At 41.6% G+C, this 21,490-nt stretch overlaps 1 protein-coding gene across 1 annotated transcript in view; it reads right to left on the bottom strand.

The window, feature by feature from the left end:
* The window catches only part of ATXN7 (ataxin 7), a 127,086-nt gene that overhangs the window by 46,702 nt on the left and 58,894 nt on the right, over positions 1–21,490 (bottom strand).

Genomic DNA, 21,490 nt, shown 5'->3' with positions numbered 1-21,490 from the left:
CATCACTCACTCATGTGGTTCCTGTTAATATGAAACCATCTGGGGTGGCAACACTTTCTAAAGGAGCTGCCTTATGATAAAGTACACAGGATAAAAGTTGTTCCAGTTTAAAAGTAACTGATGTGACACACCATGATTATTAAAACAGAGAAATCAAATCAGGCTTACAGAAACACCATTATAAAGGGTTAAAATAAAATGCACGAGAAATCATTAGTATGAGGTAAACCAGACAAATCTTTTAAAATGCAAACAATGAATACATTCACACAATAAAGCAACTTTAGATGAACTCTACCAAGGGTTATGAGGAAGAATCTGCAACCACATAAAATGCCTAGCAATTCACAAAGCTGTACCATCTAATGGTTTTGTTTGGTTAACTATGCATTCTATTCCAGCCATCTGGTCTCTGAGTTCTATGGAACCCTTAAGAAAGGAAGCAGAGGTTTCACTGAAGAGTAAAACTGCTGGTTTTGTCAGCAAGTAATACAAAGAAAATGATTTTCGTACTTTTTTTTTCTTCGGGTCACAACTAACCTCTAGTCCTTTGCTTACACACTGATGCCACTGGACAGAAAGAACCTCAGTACCTAAGCACAACATTTCATACATTAATCTCAGTTCAGTTACCAGAATAGGGCAAGATACAAGTTGGATTTTTTTATACTAAGAAGTTAACTTAATTAAAATACAAATGTAAAACTAGACTATCTGCATATACATGAAAACAAAGCACAGTAACTTGATACCTGGTAATATATGGTTAACTAAAAAGTCCTAACTGTGGACAATTAATTATTAGTAACAACCTAGGGAACAGAGGTAACAGTTCAAATCCAGAATCTAAATCTTTTAAATATTTCAGAGTTGGCATTTTACACTATAAGCACTATTTAGAACATCTGCAATGAATGGATAATTAGCACATTTCAATTAGGCAAATATTTTAGTAGACCAAATACCAAGTTTAAAGGGGGAAAAAAGATCCAAAAAGCTGATTAGCATCTGCTTTCTTTCCTGTAAGATTTAATTTCACACTTTCTCCAGCTTGGGTGGGCTTGGTGGTTTTAAAGGAAACAGAAAATGCCCCGAGGTGATGTAAAGTGATGATAATCTCTAAAATGTCAAATTACTGATCTAATATCTACACACGGCTATAGGTCAGATTTTCTTAAACAGTTTCTATTACACTGAACTGCACAGATAGCTAGCTGTGAATCTGAAATATACCAGGGACCAACACGATTCTGGGATGCAGCAGCAGCACTGAGCAGGTTCTACGTGCTATGATCTCATTTCATCCTCACAACTACTTAGGTAGATACCATTATAACCCTGCTCTAGAGAGGAGGAAACTGATTCACAGAAAGGTGAACTACCTTGTCTAAGTCAGTAGCTGAGATTTGATTCTGACTCATAACAATGGCTTGAATTTGGTCCCTTGAAGACCAAAGGAATATGATTTCTAGAAACTCCTTCCAGATTCCAACTCCAACAAGTTGAATGTCAGGGCTGAACACCTTTGACGGCATAAACTGATAAGATAACAGAAGAAGGTTCTAACAGACTGCTGACTTCTGTGACTAAGCTTAACAATTTCATGAAAAATAAGAGCCAAACAATGTGCTATTTTCCTTGAAAGCATGCCCACATTGAGATAAAAATAGTGCATGTGGGAGAAGGGGAAAGGTTATATCCATGCAATGATCAACACGTAATAAGCCATTTTCAATGGCTGCAGTTTGACATGACATTTCCTTTTTTCTGTTTCTTTTTTTGGCCATGCCCCGGTGGCACGTAGGATCTTAGTTCCCCAATCAGGGATTGAACCCGCGCCCCCTGCATTGGAAGCGCAGAGTCTTAACCACCGCACCGTCAGGGAACTCCCAACATTTCAGTTTTAAAAATAAAAATTTGGGCTTCCCTGGTGGCGCAGTGGTTGAGAGTCTGCCTGCCGATGCAGGGGGCACGGGTTCGAGCCCTGGTCTGGGAAGATCCCACGTGCCGCCGAGCAACTGGGCCCGTGAGCCGCAACTGCTGAGCCTGTGCGTCTGGAGCCTGTACTCCGCAACAAGGCCGCGATAATGAGAGGCCTGCACACCGCGATGAAGAATGGCCCCCACTTGCCGCAACTAGAGAAAGCCCTCGCACGGAAGCGAAGACCCAACACAGCCATAAATAAATAAATAAACCCAAAAGTTTAAAAAAAATAAAATAAAAAATAAAAAATAAAAAAAATAAAAATTTAAAGTAGTTTACCTTAAGTTCCATATATCCCTATGCTAAATCACTCTGATACAGGACAATTAAGTATGAATTACAGAAATAGCAAAACATTCATAACTTACAGCTGAAAAGTATGAAATGCCCATAAATATCAAATCAACAGTTTCATTAATGAAATCAACTCGATCAGTTTTATTAATTAAACAGTAGTTAAAGTATTAAATTAAGTGGTCTCAGTTTAGACTTAGGCCTCGGCAATGTGCCTGGTTTGTGTGATTCCTCACAGCACTCTATTTCAAGCGATGCTGTTTAAAATATGTCACTTTGCCAGATACCAGATACTGCTGGGGACTAGCCTCCCACCCCTTTATAAATAAGCCAATTGTAAAAAATAAAAAACTGTATCAATCCTTTCAAATAATAAGAATTTAACTGGCCACAATGATGTTTATGTAGAAAACTGTTCTTTTTTCTGATTCCTTTGATCCTCTTGTGAGACTCAGAAATACTAATAAAACTAAGTGAGTAGGGGTCATTCTGTGGGGGACCAAGAATTTATACTTCTGTAAAAGGTTCAATTTCCTCAATAACTTATAGTTATTTGCAATTGATGACAATAAAGATGATAATCATATGATAAACAGTTGGCATTTTCTGAGACCACTCTGTGCCAGGTTCTCAGCTAAGCACTTTTCATAAGGTTTATCCTTCAATATAATCCTCATTTTACCGATGGAGACAAGAACTTGTCTAATTTCACCCAGCAAAAAAATACAACCAGGACTCAAACTGAGGTTTGCACCATCTGTGACCTCAATTCCACGCGTGCCCACACACACACACACACACACACAATCCCTGTGGAAAGAAACATGGTACACTTAAACGCACTTCATGCTACCCTATGAAATCAAGTTCCTGTTCGGAGAACCTAAAGCAACTTTAATTTTAGCTTTCTGAATTCTTTACTTTCAGATATCCATATTTGGACCTAAGCTAAAGGATACAAAATAATTTAAATAAAATGTCTTCTTTGGGGGAAAAAAAGGAGTTCTATATCCTTTTTCTGCATTAGGACATTCCAGAGGCCTTAGCAACAGGAACAGCGTGTGGAATGTTGTGGTAACAGAGAAAATGAAATAATTTTTGCGAGCGACAGTATGTATGTTTCTGAATACTTTCAAAGTGTAAGTTCACAATCAGCCCATCTACAAATTAACACATGGAACTTGCCCAAATGCAAGAAGGGAAAAGCTTCATTTATGACAGAAAACAGTTCCTATCGAGTTAAAATGAGTTCCTATTGAGTTAAAAAAAAAGTTTACAAAATTGTCTTTAAATATACAACTTAAACCATTATATGAAATATAATGAAAGTTTTAAAACTGTACTTGACCCCATGGACTCTGACCTAATTTGAAAGAATGGATTTTATCCTGTGTAAGCCCTAGATCTTTCTCAGGTTTCAGGTCACCCCAATCTTCCAATCAGTGAGTGGCCCGGCACCCACATCGAGGCCGTCATGTACCTTGGAGACCCCAGGCCAGCAGGGTAGGAAGGACTGGGTTTAAGCACATGGACACATGAGCACATGTGTGCAGAACCTTCACAGTCCCGTGCAGACTGAAGGCTCTCTGGCCAAAGCCAGTCCTGAACAGTTACTTTGGTGCTGCCATCCCCATTTTGAGGCCTGTGCCCAACAACAAAACTTGAGCACCGTAGCAAAGCATTTCACCTTTGCAGTACGCTGTGCGTCTCCCTTCTCCCACGCACCCAAACTTCTACATGCCAACGACTCCCACATTTCTATCTCTAGCCCAGACGGCTCCCGAGCTCTGTCTAGACTCACAAATCCAACTCCCTCCCTATTAGACACTGCCATCTGGATGTCTTTCATACATCTCAAATCAAACAAGCACGTCCAAGAGAGCTTTGCCTTCCACCCTGCCCTGTTCCCTCCCCCCCAAAATCTTCCCCCTTTTGGGTAAATGACCCTGCTCATCTTCTCAAACTAAAAACCCACACAACACCCCTGACTCTTCTTTCCCTCATCACACCCAGGCCACCAGCAGGTCCGATCAGCTCTCCTCTAACACCTCTGTCCACTTCTCTCCGCTGTCCAGCCCACCACTGTAAAGCCTGTCACCAGCACCTTTCCTATGGACTGTGGAAGAAAGTCTCCCACATGGTCGACAATCCCTTCCACACGACTGCCAGAGTGATTCTTCGAAATCCTCCAACAGATCACGTAAATACCGTTAAAATTTCCCAAGTGACTTGCCACTCCTCTCGGAATAAAATCCCATAAATTCCCAGCCTCTACCATAACCCCCAAGGTTATGGGATACACCAGAGGTCTACCCTCCGCCCTCCACTCCCTGTCCCCCGAGTCCCTGCCCCCCTCTCCTTGGCTCACTCTGCTCCAGGCACACTGATCGCCATTCTCTCCTTGGAAAGCTTTTTCTCGGCCAGGCTCTGCCCTTGCTCTTCACAAGATGCCTGGTGCATTCTCACACATCAGGTCTCAGCTCAGCTGTCATCTCTTCAAAGGGCTGTCTCCAGCTCCTCCCCAGTTAGTTATTCTCTGTCACAGGTATTTTAAGCAGAGTGGCTAACAGTGTGGGCCACTCCCCAGCACTCCGAATCCAATGTGATCTTGGGCAAGTTCTATAACCTCTTTGAACTTCAGTCTCTTCATGTGTCAAATGTTGACGATCACAGTATCTAATTCACCAGGCACCTCTCAGGGTAGAAAGAGTAAGAGAGCTAATACACGCAAAGCCTTAGAAGGCCCCAGGAAGTGCTCAATCAATGTCCCCCAACAGCCTGTGAGGTAGGAGTCATGCACGCCCACTGTATTGCTCAGGAAACTAAGGCACACAGACACTGAGATCTCACAAGCTAGTGAGTGGCACAGTCAAGATTTGAACCCAGGTCTGCTGGGCTCAAAAGCCCAGGCATTTCCCAACATTCTCCCAGAAACTGTCAGAATCTGCCTCCTCCATGCTGCTCCCACTGCCAGTGCCCACGGTCAGAGCCTGGTGGCCTCCACACACCGGTACAGAGCTCCTAATAGGGTCTGAGTTGCTTCCCTCTGCAGCCTCCTCCACTCTGCTACCAAAGCCACCAACCTACAAAGTAATAAAGCCATTCCTCTCCTTGAAGACCTCTGCTGGCTTCAAAGTGGTACTTGGACCCCTGACCTACCTCTCTGTAAGCAAGGCCCTAGCACTCTTTTCTCCTCCCATCTCTCCAGGCTGAGTCAACCTGCTCTAGGCTCAAGACTGTGTGGGTCTTCTCAGAACCTGCCCTGTTCTGTGCAATCCTACCTTTTGGACACAACTGTTCCTACAGCACAGAAAGCTCTTCTCTCTTCTTTCTGGAATCCCCGCCATTCGACCAGAGCGACCACCCCTTCACTCACTGACTTATGATTTTTGAATGGTAATTGATAAGTGGATGCCTCTGTAGCCCTGTCTGACAGCAGACTCCTTGCCTTGCCTAGCACAGAGTCTGAGAAGTGAGCTCAGGATTGTGTGACTGTGAAGTAATGACTGACATCTGGAACTCTCCCGTAGCTTCCAGTTGCTCTTAGGATAAAAACTAAGACCCCTGACAAGGCTCTCTCCTGGCTGGCACCCTGCACCTGGCCCCTCTGGCCTTCATTTTGTCCCTGGTGCACACCATGCTCTCTCCTGTCACAGCACCATGGTGCTTGCTGTTCCCTCTGTTTGAACTCCCTTCCTCCAGATCTTAACCTGGCTTGTTACTTTACTTCATTTGGTCTCAGCTTCAGTGTCACTCCCTTGGAGACTTGGCTGGTCACGGCCCCGTTATCTGCTCTCAGAGCACTGACTTAGCCTTGCCACACAGCACCATGCCCCGTTTGTAACTATCCATCTAACTGTGTGAGCCTTCATCTCCTCCCGCTAGACTAAGTTCCACATCTGTCTTGTTTTCTGCTCTAGTGACAGTGCCTAATGATGCCTAACTTGATGCACAGGAAGCAGCAAATGGATGTACTAATGTTATTGGGTGGAGAGTAACTAAAGTATTAGATGAAGTCCCTGTGGTGCCACCCTAAGTCAAGGGTATAATTGTGCCTTTATGTCATGTAATGACATACACCCACTAGAAATGGGTATCCAGTGAGATAAAAGTTCAAGGGTGAGAAGGTTTCCCGTGAACACATGATCCCATTCCTGGGGGCGGTTTCTGGTAAAATTTGTGTTGCAGGGTCTGCTTCTCAAATGTGCACACTGGCCAATTCTCTTTTGCTAGTGTGTGCAGTGCAGTAACTAAGAACAGTTCTGGAGTCAGACTACTGAGATTCAAGTGCCTAATCTTTCTCTTACTAGCTATGTGAACACAGTTAAATTATTAACTTCAGATTCCTCATCTGTAAAATACAGAGAACAGGACCGACATTTCACAGTGCTGTTGTGAGGATGAAATGAACTACTCCGTGGAGAGCATTCCATGCTGAACACATAGTGAACACTCAGTGTTAGCAAAATAAACAAAAACACACACTATACACACACTAGACATGTTCTGCTGCAAAGGCCTCAGTTCTCACTGATTAAAGTCGCAGAAGATCGATATATACACCAAATGGCAACTGACTATTTTACAACGTGAGCTTAACTTCCAAGTGGTCTCTGCCCCTGCTGCTGACCACACACTCCTCCCTGTAAGCAATGAAAGGCAGGGGAGAGGCGGACGAGACTTGCTGGTGCTCCCCCTGCAGAGGGTCAAGGCTCAAGTTTCGGAGTTTAAGCTCTACCCTGCAAGCCTGGGAGAACCCACAGCTTTAAGGAAGGAAGCCACATGATACAAAAGGTCACTCTGGCATGAGTGTGGATCTACCGAGGTAAGGGGGTAGGGGGGTGGTCCCCAAGAGCTGATGCAAAAGTCAGAGTGAGACAGGAAGTGCCTATGTGAAGAAGACGGGAGAGACAAGACTGAAGACATGCTCTGGAGAGCTCTGCAAAGAGCTGGGGAGACCATGGATCGGGGGTGAGGGAGAGGGGAGAAAGCCAAGGATGGGCTGCAGTTTGTTCCTTGCTCACTGTAGCTAATGTGGCCAGCTAATGGATGATGGGAGACACACAGATGGAAGAACTTAGCTTGCTAAGGCAATAGAGCCTGGCAGTTAAAGGCACAGCCGCTAGAACCACACTGGCTGCATTCAAATCCCAGCCTTGCCGCTTGGCAGCCTTTTACCTCAGTTCCCTCATCTATAAATGGGAAAAGTGACAGTACCTACCTCACTGGTTGTAGGAAGAACTAATGAACAGATGTAAAATGTTTAGAACAATGCAAAGTACTCTGTAAACATGAGCCATTTTTTATCATCTTCCAGATCACTGTTCTCTTGTCTTTGACCTAAATAGTGGCTATTCTCCCCTCCGCCTATTCCAACTCCCCCACCCATACACATTTAAACCGTGATGTTTTTAGGGACTTCCCTGGGGGCACAGTGGTTAAGAATCCGCCTGCTAAGGCAGGGGACACAGGTTCGATCCCTGGTCCGAGAAGATCCCACATGCCACGGAGCAACTAAGCCCGTGCGCCACAACTACTGAGCCTGCGCTCTAGAGCCTGCGAGCCACAACTACTGAAGCCCGCGCGCCTAGAGCCCGTGCTCCGCAACAAGAGAAGCCACCGCAATGAGAAGCCCGCGCGCAGCAACAAAGACCCAACACAGCCAAAAATAAATAAATCTATTTTAAAAATTAAAAAATAAAAATAGTGATGTTTTTAAATCATAAATGTCACCTAGTCTGATTAAACCCTTAGTTTACCATGTGGAGTACTCCAATGCAGTCACAATGAAAATCAGTGCTTAGAAGAGCCTGCCTGATCTCTGCAACCATAAGACACAGCCACTCCTCATCCATGCCAGAATTCCACCTCCTCGACAGTTACGCACACAGGCCAACCACTTTCCCACCTCAGGCCCTTTGCTAATTCTGCTCCCTCTGTACAGAATGCTTTGTCTGGCTGGTTCCAGATCACGGCTTACATTCCACTGAAAGACCTTGCCTGACCACTCAGTTTAAAGCAGGACCCTATCTCTTCAGGCAGTACTTTCTCTTCACTCATTAGTTATTTCTAATTTGTGTTTTGGCTATCGCCCTAAGATATAAACTCCATGAGGGCAGAGGCCATGTCTGTGCCGCACAGTGCCTAGCACACAGTAGGTTCTCAACGAAAGAATTTGAGAAAGGCCTCTGGATTGGACTTCCTGAGTTCAAATTCCAATGCCATCACTCACTAGGAGCAGTAACTCGGGCAAGTTCCTCAGCTTCAGTACCCTCATTTGTAAAATGGACACGCTAATAGTAGCTACCTTAATGTGTAGTTATGAGGATGAGATGAGTTAGTATAAATAAAGCTCTTAGAACTATGTCTGGCACAGAGCATGTGCTAGCTCTGTCTTGCCTATTAGGATTATAATTATTTCCGTTTTCACTGTCAGTTAGGGTTACACTGGCCACTGCTTCTAATCTACAGCCACCACCTCTTGTACACTCAATGGATTAAGTACTCACTGTATGTCAGGTCTCATGGCAAGCACTCTGTGTATATCACTCATTCATGTATCAAAAGTCTGCTATGCCTAGACACGATTCTAGGTACGGGATATACATCAGTGAACAAAAATCACAACAGCAACACCACCACCTGAGAAGCAATACATATAACAAAAACAATAAAAGTTTGCAATTACTGAGCACTTCCTACGTTCCAGGTCCAGTGCTAAGTATTAACTCATTTGCTCTTCACAACACCACCCACCTTTCAGGGTCGCTGTCCCCACTTTACAGATAAAGCAAGTGAGGAACAAGATTACCTGCCTTAAGTCACAGAGCCAGCACATGGAGGAGCTGAGATGTGAAGGTAGGCTACCCCCACGTACGTGCTCCTCACCACCTCACCAGAGCCTCACCGTTGCTCAGCGCACTCCCAGCCTCTCCCGCCTTGTTTAATCAAAGTCAGTCAGGGCATCCTATCGAACAGCAGACCTCTGATGCTACCTCTGGACTGTCTGCTCTCACTGCTACGCAGAGGTTTCCTTAGATACTAGGACTCTCAGCTCCACTAATGTCGGAAACACTTCGAAGTAACCTGATGGACCAACTTGGAAGGCTGGTCTGCACGTAACTGACTTTTACTACAGTCAGTCCCAAATTTATTTCAAATGGTAACTGTCAATTCTGGGTAATCAAAAGGAATATCAATGATATAATAAAAAAGTTTTAAACTGCTCTTAAGTGAGCTTTAACATCTCAACTGGGAAAAGATAAAACAGAATTTTATTTCTACCTTCCGCACACACTTCTCCCAAATTCATATTCTCTGCTCCAATAATTAAAGGGAACTGGACTTTCCTTTGATCATAAGACATTAGATGATGAACCAACCAGACACAAAAAAAGGCCACTCAACAACCTGCCAAAATGTATGTAGTTTGGGACCCTGTCTGAACTAAAGCAGTCAATAAAATTACATTAAAAAAAAAAAAAAAAAAAAAAAGAGATGTTTCCAGTTAAAAAGCAACCAACCAAACACCAGAGGACCAGAGAGTTAGCGATTAGAAAGCAGTCCTGTCTAACAGTTATTAATCACTATCTAAAAGTGGCCAACCTTAGAGTGACCCTCCACAGACAAGTCATAAGTGCTACTGTTGTCACTAATTGTACTGAAAATGAGATACAGTACCTGGCAAAGACGAGAGGAAGCAAATATCAAAATCCTAGGGAACCTGAGTTAGGGAAGGCCAGGTAGGGTTACAAAGGTGACATACATGACAGGCTACCTCACGTGTACCTTTAGCTACTCAAAATACTGTCAGCAAATTCTGACCTTTCAAACAGAAACTAGAGGCACCTTCCAAAACCCTTAGGGAATCTTACCTGCATCACTACCATTCAGCTAAGCTTGCAGACTATGGTAAGATATGGGCTATAAGAGAGTTTACCACTTAGCTGGTATTATAACCTCAAGAGAGGTACTTACCTCTAGACATCCAGTTCCTGCGTTTGAAAAATGGTGAAAACAATGGTATCTATATCAGGAGATTGTTGGATTGAATGAGATAATTCATGTAAAATGCTTAGTTCTGTCTGCCTAAACACAGTAAGCAGAGTATATGTAAAGACTTAATAAAGAGTAGTGTTAATATTATTATTATCATTATTATTGTTAAGGTTACAGTTATAAACTCATGACTCAGTTAAGAATACTTTCTTTTCTTCAAAAGGCAGTCAATACGCAACACCACATCTGCCAGATATCTTGTATGAGGAAAACCCACGGCTCTCATACAACTAAAAACAGCATTAACTATGGAATGGTACTGCCTACTCACCTAGCTTTATATTTTTAAGTGGTTAGCTTTATATAGACCATACCCTAGCCCAGAAAATCAAGCTCAACAAATTTAAAAGAAATGAAATCATACCAAGTATTTTCTCTGACCACAACGGAATCAAATTAGAAACCAGTAACAGAAAGATACTAGAAAATTTCCAAACACTTGGAAACTAGACACGTCAAATAATCCATAACCAATGTAATACGTGATATGAACAAGCTAAAGAAAAATCATACTACCGTAATAGTTGCGCAGAAAAAAATATGTATGATTTTTTAAAAAAATCCAGAGAACTTGGAATAAAGGGGATTTCCTTAACTTGATAAAGAACATTTACAAAAAACCCTACAATTAACATCATACTTAATGGAGAAAGGCTGCATGCTTTCCTCCTAAGGTCAGGAACAAGGCAAGGATACCCACTCTTAGCAAAGCACTGAAGTTCTAGCCAGAGAAATCAGGCAAGAAAAGGAAATAGAAGGCATACAGATTCGAAAGGAAGAAATAAACTTTCTCCATCTGCAGATGACTTGATGGTCTGTGGAGAAAACCACAAAGAACCTAAACAAAACCTCCCCAAATTTACCAGCTTAGCAATATCACAGGATACAAAATTTACTTGGTCTGTTTGGGCTGCTATAACAAAATACCATAGACTGGGTAGCTTATAAACAACAAACATTTATTTCTCACAGTTCTGGGAGCTGGGAATCCAAGATTAAGGCACCAGCACACTGAGTGTCTGGTGAGAGCCTGCTTCCTGGTTCAGAGTCATCTTTTCATGGTGTCCTCTACATTGAGCTTAAGGGGAGAGGGAGCTCTCTGCAGCCTCTTTCACAGGGCACTAATCCCATTCATGAGAGCTCCACCTTCATGATCTAACCACTTCCCAAAGGCCCCACCTCCAAAAATCATCACACTGGCGATCAGGTTTCAACATATGAATTTGCGGGGGGCAGGGGGACGACGGGACACAAACATTCAGTCTGTACACAAGATCAACAGAAAAATCAACTGTCTTTCTATATATTTGTAATGAACACATGAAAACCAAAATCACATGGCTAGCCTTCAGCTGGCATAGCATGTTAAGCAAGTTATTTGCTTTATGGTATACCTATTATCCAACAGCCATGTGGCTATGATGAATGTAGCAAACTAGAGAGCTGTATCTTTCATAATGTCCTTAAAGGGATGTTATAATTATCTCATGCTTGTAAAGTCTCTAAATATCTTACCCAAAGCATGCCGCAGAAGATTCAGAGCTTTTAATAGAAAATTGAAGTGTAATAACTGTCTTGAGTTTGTTTCAGATTCCTCAAGTCAGAGGGGAAATGCTCTTTAGATCTTCTATATTAATGGTCACAATGAAAAAGAAGGTACACTCAACTCTATATTCATCCTCAAGATAAAGCCTCACTACTTGAAGTACGGTCCACGGGCCAATTGTTTCTGTATCACTGAGAACCTGGTTAGAATTACAGAGTTTCAGGACCCAACCCAGACCTAGCAAATCAGAATCTGCATTTTATCAAGATTCCCAGGTGATTTATATACATGTTTGAGAAGTGCTGAAAACAGAACATCATATAATCTGGACTGAAACTTGAATAATGTGACCAATATTGGAGAAATTATTCATATATTATCCAGACTTTTTTCCAATCCATCCATCAAAGGCATATTGAACATATCTGCTCAACTGTACATTGCTCAAATGTGTATTTAGTATTTGCCTATTACAGAATATAATAAATATATACTATATCATGTATATTGAGTATATTAGTCTGTAGTTTTCAGTTACTGTGATGTCTTTGGTTTTGGTACTGGCCTCACAGGATGAGTTCCTATTTTTTAGAAAAGTTTGTGTTGGGTGGGTCCTACTTCTTTATACATTTAGTAAAATGCACCAGTGAAGCCATCTAGGCCTGGGCTTTCTTTTGTGGGAAATTTTAAAGTTTGCAGTTTAAAGTTGGCAGTATCTTTCTTGGAATTTGTCCATTTCATCTAGGTTATTCAATGTGTAGGCATACAGTCATTCACAGTATTCCTTTATAACCCTGTATCTGTCAGGTCGGTAGTGATATTACCCTATTTAATTCCTGATTTCAGTGATATGAGTGATGTGGTCAGGTCTAGCCAAAGGTTTGTCAATTTTATCAAAATCAAAGCACTCTAATGTTGTCAAGTATCAACTTTTGGTTTCACTGATTTTTTAGCTTTATTTTTCTACTACCTAGTTCATCTAATTCATTATTTTCTTCCTTCTGCTTGCTTTGTGTTTAGTTTGCTCTTCTTTTTCTAGTTTCTTAGTGAGGAAGGTTAGGTTATTGATTTAAGATCATTCTTACTTTTTAATATAACTATTTACAGCTATAAATTTTCCCTTAAGTACTGCTTCAGCTGCAGTATGTTAAGTTTTGGTGTGCTCTGTTTCATTTTCATTAATTTCAAAGTATAATTTCTCTTGTGATTTCTTCTTTGACCCACTGCTTATTTAGGAATGTTCTTTAATTTTCACAAGCTTGTTCATTTCCCAAATTTCCTTTGGTTGTTGATTTCTAATTTTCTCCATTGTGGTTAGAGAATGTAATTTGTACTTGTATGATTTCAGTACTTTTACATTTAGTTAGGCTTATTTTATTGTGGCCTAACATATTATTCTGAGAATATTCCATGTGCGCTTGAAAAGCATGAATATTCCGCTGTTGGTTGTGTCTAATTGGTTTGTTTTTCAAGTCTTTGACATCCGTGCTGATCTTCTGCCTAGCTGTTGTATCCATTCTTTAAAGTGAGTTATTGAAATCTCGAACTATTACTGTTGAATTGTCCATTTCTCCTTTCACAGTGTAAGTTTTTTGCTTCATATATTTTGAAGCTCTCTTGTTAGGTACATATATCTTTGTAACTGCTATTTCTTCCTGATGGATTGACTCATTCATGATTATAAAATATCCTCCTCTATCATTAATGACTTTAAAAAGTCTGTTTTGTCTGATATTTGTACAGTTAGACTAGCTCTCTTTTGACTACTGTTTGCATGTTATATTTTCTATTAACTTTCAACATACTTCCAACTTTGAATCTGAAGTGTGTCTCTTGTTGACAGCATATCACTGAATCGTGATTTTTTAAAATTCATTCTGCCAATTTCTGCCTGCTGATTAGTGTTTATTCTACTTACATTTAACGTAATTACTGATAAGGTAGGATTTATGTCTGTGATTTTGCTACTTGTTTAATACATGTTTTATGTCTTTTTTTGTTCCTCTATTCTATTACAGCATCCTTTTGTGTTAAATTAATAGATTCTAATATACCTTTTTAATTCCCCTTTTTTTCTTTTACTCTCCCCCCCCCACAAGTTATTTTCTTAGTAGTTGCCCTGGGGATTACAATTAAAACTTGTAATTTTTTTTTGAAAAAAATTTTTTGTTGAAAAAATTATAATTTTTTGTTGAAAACTAGACAATACAGACAATGTAATCTGGCAATTCTACAAATGAGATCCACCTGCCCTTTTGGTTTGTTTAGTGAGTTACCTGGTCTAACTGTATAAAGTCTGTATTCTTTGTTATGTGCGTGCTTGGTTAGCTAATTATTGGACAGGGATTTCCTTAAATATCTTGAACGAATAAGTCTCCCAGGCTTTGCCAAGGGGCTCTGTGCATATGTTGGGACATGTCTTCAATGCTCTAGCAAGCAATTTACAACTCTGCCTTAGCCTTCACTTCCTGCTTGCATAGAACCTCAAAGTCAGCCAGAGGTGAGAGATTAGGGTTTTCTCAGGTCATTCCTAGGCATGTGGACAGCCCTATACACACACACTGTTTTCTTTTCTTTCTTCTTTTTAAATTGAAGTATAGCTAATTTAATGCACTTGTTTTTCTAGATTCCCAGGAATCTTGAAAATGTTGGAGCTCTTTAAAAACCCCAATTGACATCTCATTTCCTAGTGTTTTCTATTTAGTTTTTTGGTCAGCCTCTTGTCAGCCTCAACTGATATCACCACCTCAAACAACTGCAATGTACAATAATTGCCACTGATTTTTTTTTTTTTTTTTTTTTTAAACAAACACCCTAGGGATAGGGCACAGAGTGAGCTCTGATACAGACAAGTGCTGAGAATGGAGCTTTTTAGGGAGCTACTAGACAGTTCTAACAGTGACAGTTTTCTGGGCATATGGCTTTAGGGAAGCTCCCAAACCCATCCTTTCCACTCTGATGGCTTCTAAGCTACTGGTTTTCACAGCTACCGTAGTTGTGAGGTTTGTAGGTTTTCAAAGTTACTGTGGAGTTGGGGGTGGGGTGCAGCAGCATTAACACACAGTGAGTTAAAACACCACAGAGTTTGCTGTATTTATTTACAGAGATTCAGTTATTTTTCTTGTATAAATGCTCCATAAATCCTGCAAGCCTTTAATTTTTAGAACTCTGAAAAAGTTAATTTTGTCAATTCTTGCCAGTGTTCTCACTGTTTTTACAGAGAAGATTTTGGGAAGTCCTTACTCCACCAATAGGAAATGCTTACTGCAAGTATTTTAATGGAGGATAACATTATCAGATTCTTTATTATTTTCAACCCTACTCAGACTGTGGAATGGAGAAGGGAAATTCGTGGTTCAAAAGTAAAAGTGAGGGCTTCCCTGGTGGCGCAGTGGTTAAGAATCTGCCTGCCAATGCAGGGGACACGGGTTCGAGCCCTGGTCTGGAAAGATCCCACATGCCGCGGAGCAACTAAGCCCGTGAGCCACAACTACTGAGCCTGCGCATCTGGAGCCTGTGCTCCGCAACGGGAGAGGCTGCGATAGTGAGAGGCCCGCGCACCGTGATGAAAAGCGGCCCCCGCTCGCCGCAACTGGAGAAAGCCCTCGCACAGAAACGAAGACCCAACACAGCCAAAAATAAATTAAAAAAAAAAAAGTAAAAGTGAGAAGGCCAGTCATTTGCATTTGCAATAGTACAGGTGAGAGACACAGTGTAGCTTGGACTTGGAGATCACAGTGAGATGGCATAGAAATGATTCACAAATATTTAGAAGGAACTGCTGACATGACTTGGTAATGGCCTGGATACAAGGGTGGTGCAGAGAATGATGCCAAGTTTCCTGTCTTGCAGAACAGGATGGATGGGTGGTACCAGTCTCTGAGAAGGAATCCTGGAAGAATGCCAGGTCAGAGTATGAGGAATATACACCGGGGACATCTTAAATCTAGGTGCCTCTGAGATTTCCAAGAAGATACCAAGGAAGCCATCATCTTGAAGACTCTCCCCCAGTTTTAGAGAAATGCTTTATAAATCAAGTCCTAAAACATTATTTCCTCTACATGGGGGGGGGGGGGGGGAAGGCAAGGCATGTATACTAAATACCAATAATTCATAGTCACCCAGGAATTAAAAATACGGTTCCACGAATGATGAGAACCATGCATAAATGTCTGAGATTACTCACCGCCTACATGCAAGTGAATTAAAGCTTCCCCAAAGGCAGCTTTATTTAAAGAGAAGTTACAATGAAAATAAAGATAAATCTTTCCTCTGTCTTAAAAGATTCTGTTGCACTCTTGCAGATGTCAATTTAATGTTCAATTTAATGTTCACATTGATGACTGTGAAAACAAATCAATCACATTCGTTCACGCCTCCACTCATTCCATAAATACTCAAGTGCCTCCTATTTGAAAGCGCTTGGTCAGACCTAGGAGACAGCTGGGAATAGGTCAGACTAGGTCCCTGAAGTGTGAATTGTTCTTTTGGTCCCAACACCAACTTGTCTGAATATCATAGTTTTTTGGTTCTGTAATCCTTTCCGTTAGGCCTCTCTTTCATGCACGAAATTCACTTGTACAGCTGCTTTTTCTGGTCAGAGTTGGGCAGGGATAGATTTGTAAGGGAACACTGTGGGGGTGGGGGGCAGGGAGGGTTGACTGCTGGTTAATTACTTCTATTCCTAATCTCTCATAATGTTACAAAGGTTTGTTCTGTTTAAACAGATGAGGTGCAATTTATTACTACTGGGAAACATTAAAGTATTTCAAGTTTGTTTTGACTGTTAGCTCATTTCTGACCTAATGGGCAATACTTTCACAAGAAAGTTTTATGCATTCTCTTATCTCAGTTTTGCTTCTTCAGACTTTGTAGTTTCACTCCTTGTCCTTCCAGAGGAAACTGGTCAACATACCTGAACAAAGAACTCAAAGCTCACTTACCAAAACCATATGCAAACAGATGTGGTTTGCAGATAACACCCTGCTCAGCCACAGTTCAGAGTGATGCCTCAAAGTTCAACACCCATTTCTCCCCAGTAGCTTGTGTGTTTGTTTTCTAGAGAGCTTCTAAAGTAAAACGTCAGGCAAATGTTTAAAATACAATATAATAACAATAGCCACCTTGTCAAATGTTTATGGAGAACTTACTGGGCCAGACAGGATGGTAAGTACTTTACATGCTTTATGTTACAAAATCCTCACAACAACCCTGTGGTACAGGTACTATTATTAGCCCAAGTTTACAAATGAGGAAACAGGCATGGAAGGATTAAGTAACTGGCCCAAGATCACACAGCTGGCAAGAGGTGGGGCTGGGGTTAAAGGTTAAATCTAGTTGATTCTAGATCCTAGTCCCTTAACCAGCATGCAATGACATGTCACTGGTCACAGAGCTTCAGTCCTTCCTCCAACAGATATTAACTAGGGGTCCTAGTAATGTCACCTCTGGCGAAGAATAAATGAGAAACACAAAGTGTCAGTCCTTACAGAATTGACACAGCTGCTTATATTATGAAAATTGTTTAAGACACTTGTCTGGGCAAAACTATTCACATACATTCTTTATACATACTACTACTTAAAATTCACAACTGGCTTAATAAATCCCAATTACTCTAAAGTACGGTGTATAAAAGTTATAATGGAAATGATTTTAGTTGGCGGGGGTGGAATCCAAATATGTTCAACTGAGGTACAAAGCATTCAGCTGTATTTTTAAAAGACTAACACGACAATCCACACTTTCTCCTGCCATTCAGCACATTAGGAAGCACTTAGAACAATAAGGAAAAAGAAATACATGTGCTAATAAATGGAAACTAACAGAAACTATACTTTTCCCCCCACTAAGCATTTGGTCTATTTTATTTGAGGTAACATGTTTCTGTCCTCCCACATTTTAGAAGAACAGCCGACACACTGCCTTACTTACATCTTATGCTTATCAGTAATGACATGGCCATATCTCTGCAAACAGTTGGTTAATTAATTTGTACCCCTCTCTTTTGGCAGCCTGCCTATGCAACCAAACAGCAAAAATAATTACACTAGGCTAAAGAGGGAACATTTTCACTCTTCTTTTTGAGATTTCTTATCGTGGGGCCTGCTGCCTTTCTTTAAATGGGTTTGAGTTGTAGAACACTTGCAAATCAGATTAAGGTCACTACAAAATGATAATGTTTCCATTCTTTACTAAAGCATGAATATTCAGTCGGGAATCAAAGGGGCAAGGGAGAAAACTGACCAACCAGTCAAAGGCACAACGTACGGGCTGAGTAGAACCATGAACGAAGAAATATCCAGCTCTTTTCCAGGAGAGACCTTCATCACTTTCATCATGTTAAATCTGAGGTTAATCTATCAACAAATATTTACCTAGAACCTACCAAAGGCAGCCCCCTTCTTTTCTACACAAAACCATACATGAGAAAGTCAAACAGGAGATCAGTGGGATCCTGTACTCAGCACCACAAGCCACAAAATTTCTAATTAGGTATCACCTTTGAAACCCAGTCTCTGGTGATATAGTTCTAGCTCTTCAAAGGTAAACACAGCAGTCCCTTGATCCGCTTAAGCCCACCTAACGTACAACTGATGTCAACGCTTTTTGCATGCCTAATGATTTTCATCTGTTTAGGTGGTGATGGTGGAGTTCCATTTTAAGAGAGGAATCTGTTGGTTAGTTTCTAAAGTCACTTGAAATCATCCATGAAAATTTCTCAGACACCACATGGAGCTCTACCAGTAAGTCCTACACAGGCAGTTGTGTCACTGATGTCAGAACAGATGGCTGTTTCTACCAGATTAAGTAGTTGGCTTGCATTTAAGGTCCTTCTTGTATGAAAAAATCCATGTAATTAAACACCACAATCACAGGACAATGAGATGCTTACGCTCTGAGACACTTGCAGGAACTGAGTCCAAATAAAGGAAAGCAATCAATATTTCATAATTATTTGTGTGCTTACTATGTTCAAAGCACTCTTTCAGGATGCTGAAGAGAGAGCAGTAAGCAAAACCCTGTCCTCATGGAACTTACATCTTGGCTGATTCACACCTCCCATTTCAAGCACATTTCAGGTCAGTATGCACTGAATGACTGGTGAAATCAGCCACACTACTTTTCTCTTTTGTGCCATCCTATAGAATAATTCAAATAACTTACAAGCACTTACGATACAACCCTCCTGTAAAAGTTTGAGACATATGTTTCTTATCACCAGTGTTAGAAAACTAGTTTGTACTGTGTACTCGCTCATCTTTACAGTAAGCAAAATATAGTAAAGCAGTCAAATAACCACTCAAACACACTGCGGCAAGGGCAAAACAGGGACCGTGAAAAAAACACTGCTGGTACCAACCTGTGAGAGACTGCACTGGTTTTTGTCCTGAGCTGTGTAAAGGTCCAAAAACCACGTGAAAGGCAGTTTAGGGGCATCAGCACAGAACACTGGGAAGTGCAGGCTGCTCAAACGTTTGAGACTGTGTGTTTGAGGCACTGTGCTGAGTACTGGAAAAAATGGCCAGGTAAGATAGCCTCTGCCCAGAAGGAGGTTCCAATCTAGTTGCAAAGCCGAGACATACACAGAAATACCTCATTCCTTAATTTCAAAGATGCCATCAAGTGTGTGTCAAGGCCAGCATTTGGGGAAGAATTAAAAAAATGTACCCTTCAACTTTATAATCCATTCTGATTTCAGAAATAATGAAACATGAGAAAAATAGGCATCTTGGAATCAAGGATATACAGTAATAGCTACTCTGACACTTCATGGGTGCTGCTGTGCAATGGAAGTGAAACTCAGGATGGGGAGGGAGGGCTCCTCTTGGTAGCCAGCCCCAAAGAATTCAGCTACCTGAGTGCCACGAGTCTCACCAAGGAACCTCCTGCACGTGACTTCTACGGAGGGAGCTAGCACCCTTCCAGTACCCCAGCAACACCAACATTCATTCACGCATGCACACTTTTATCAAGCATCTCCTGTGCCTCAAACTCCGAAGAACACTCTACATGCCACGCACTAAGCAAGGGGCTTTAAAGCCATGGTTCTCGACTGGGGGGCAATTTTGCCCCACAGGGGACATCGGCAATGTTCGGAGACGTTTTTCCGCTGTGACAGCTGGAGGGGGTGGTGCTACTGGCATCCAGTGGTAGAGGCCACATGCTCCTAAACATCCTACAATGCACAGGACATTCCCCTACAACAAAGAATGATCTGACCCCAAATGTCAGCAACATTGAGACTGAGAAACCCTGCATTAACTAAAGCACCCTCAAAACGGCCCTATGGGGGAAACACTACTCTAATCCATGCCCACTTGCAAGGAAACTGAGGCCAGGAGGTATTACATAACTTGCTCAAGGTCATCAGTGAAGATATGGAGGAGGGACTGTCACCCAGGAAATGCGATGCTACGCAACAACCATTAACACCCTGCGAAACTCTTAATGTGATTACAGAAACCCAGAGAGGAAGTACTTAAAAAACTGAGTCACCAGGGCATAATACTCATTCACCCTCTCTTCCCTCAGCTCCCATCCAAAAGTATTCCCTTTCTGCGTCTCACACAGGCCATCTCTCTCCCAGTGCTACCCCATCTCATCTTGATCTCTAGAAAGAGGTGCTTATGTAAGATGACTGTCTGATCTCTGATTTCTCCATCCATTGTTCAGCGTGGTTCCCATAAGCATCAACAAAAACATCCCCTGCCCCAGGAACCCAGAGAACCAGGCAATTCTTTCTCTCTGTGAACTCTCTTCCCAAAAGGGGAGAAACCTCGGCACGTGGTCCGCCAAAGAAGCCAGACTCAATCACAGCCTCCGAGTAGGCAGGAGCGAAGAGGCTATGGGAGGTGGGGGGGCTACCAGCTGGCAGGCAAATACGAAAGGACAGGAGATAAAGGGGCGGGTGTTCAGATTTTCCCAGCTCCTGGAGGAATTAGCCTTTGGCCTCTCAATACGAATGCAGTGTTGGCCATCAGCTGCAAAGGAGTTAGGACAATTGATGATTCTGAAAATAAGGATGAATATCAGTAACTTTTTAAGCACTAAATGTGTGAATGAATTTTGAACCACCCAACTTCCAGTAACATTTTTTTAAAACGAAAAATTTTTTTTCAACCATTTTACCTTTTTTAAAAAAACTTTCTTTGGGAAAACTGAGGGTTCTATCTCAAATACGATACCAAAAAAAAAAAAAAAAAAAAAAAAATCAACTTGCCGCTCCCTCCAACAGGTACCTGTGAGGCATCAACTTTATTATCCCTTCAGCAGGAACCATTACCCCCTCACCAGAAAGGTTATCTAACCAACTACTTTGCACAGATTTATTTCAATACCCAATAAAGAATATCATTTTATCAAGAGGGAGGACAAGGGAGATTACCACAGTCACAGGAAAATTATGGTTCCTCTTTTTTTGTGAAAAAAGAGTAGCTTAGACTACAGTCACTTAACATTCTGTTCCGTATTCCACCCCCAATCCTGTTATGAGATGTTCACTCATTGTGGACTTTCTCAAGGAAGGTGGAAAACAGCTTTTGCCTTCGTTTGAGACTGTGGAGGCCAGGGCTTAGCTGAGTAGGTGAAGAAAGTCAACGGTAATGT

The sequence above is a fragment of the Balaenoptera physalus genome, assembly GCF_965194825.1.
Source record: "Balaenoptera physalus genome assembly, chromosome: 11".
Classification (NCBI taxonomy): domain Eukaryota; kingdom Metazoa; phylum Chordata; class Mammalia; order Artiodactyla; family Balaenopteridae; genus Balaenoptera; species Balaenoptera physalus.
Note: the sequence above shows the minus strand (reverse complement) of the source record. Positions and strands in the feature narration are given on the sequence as shown.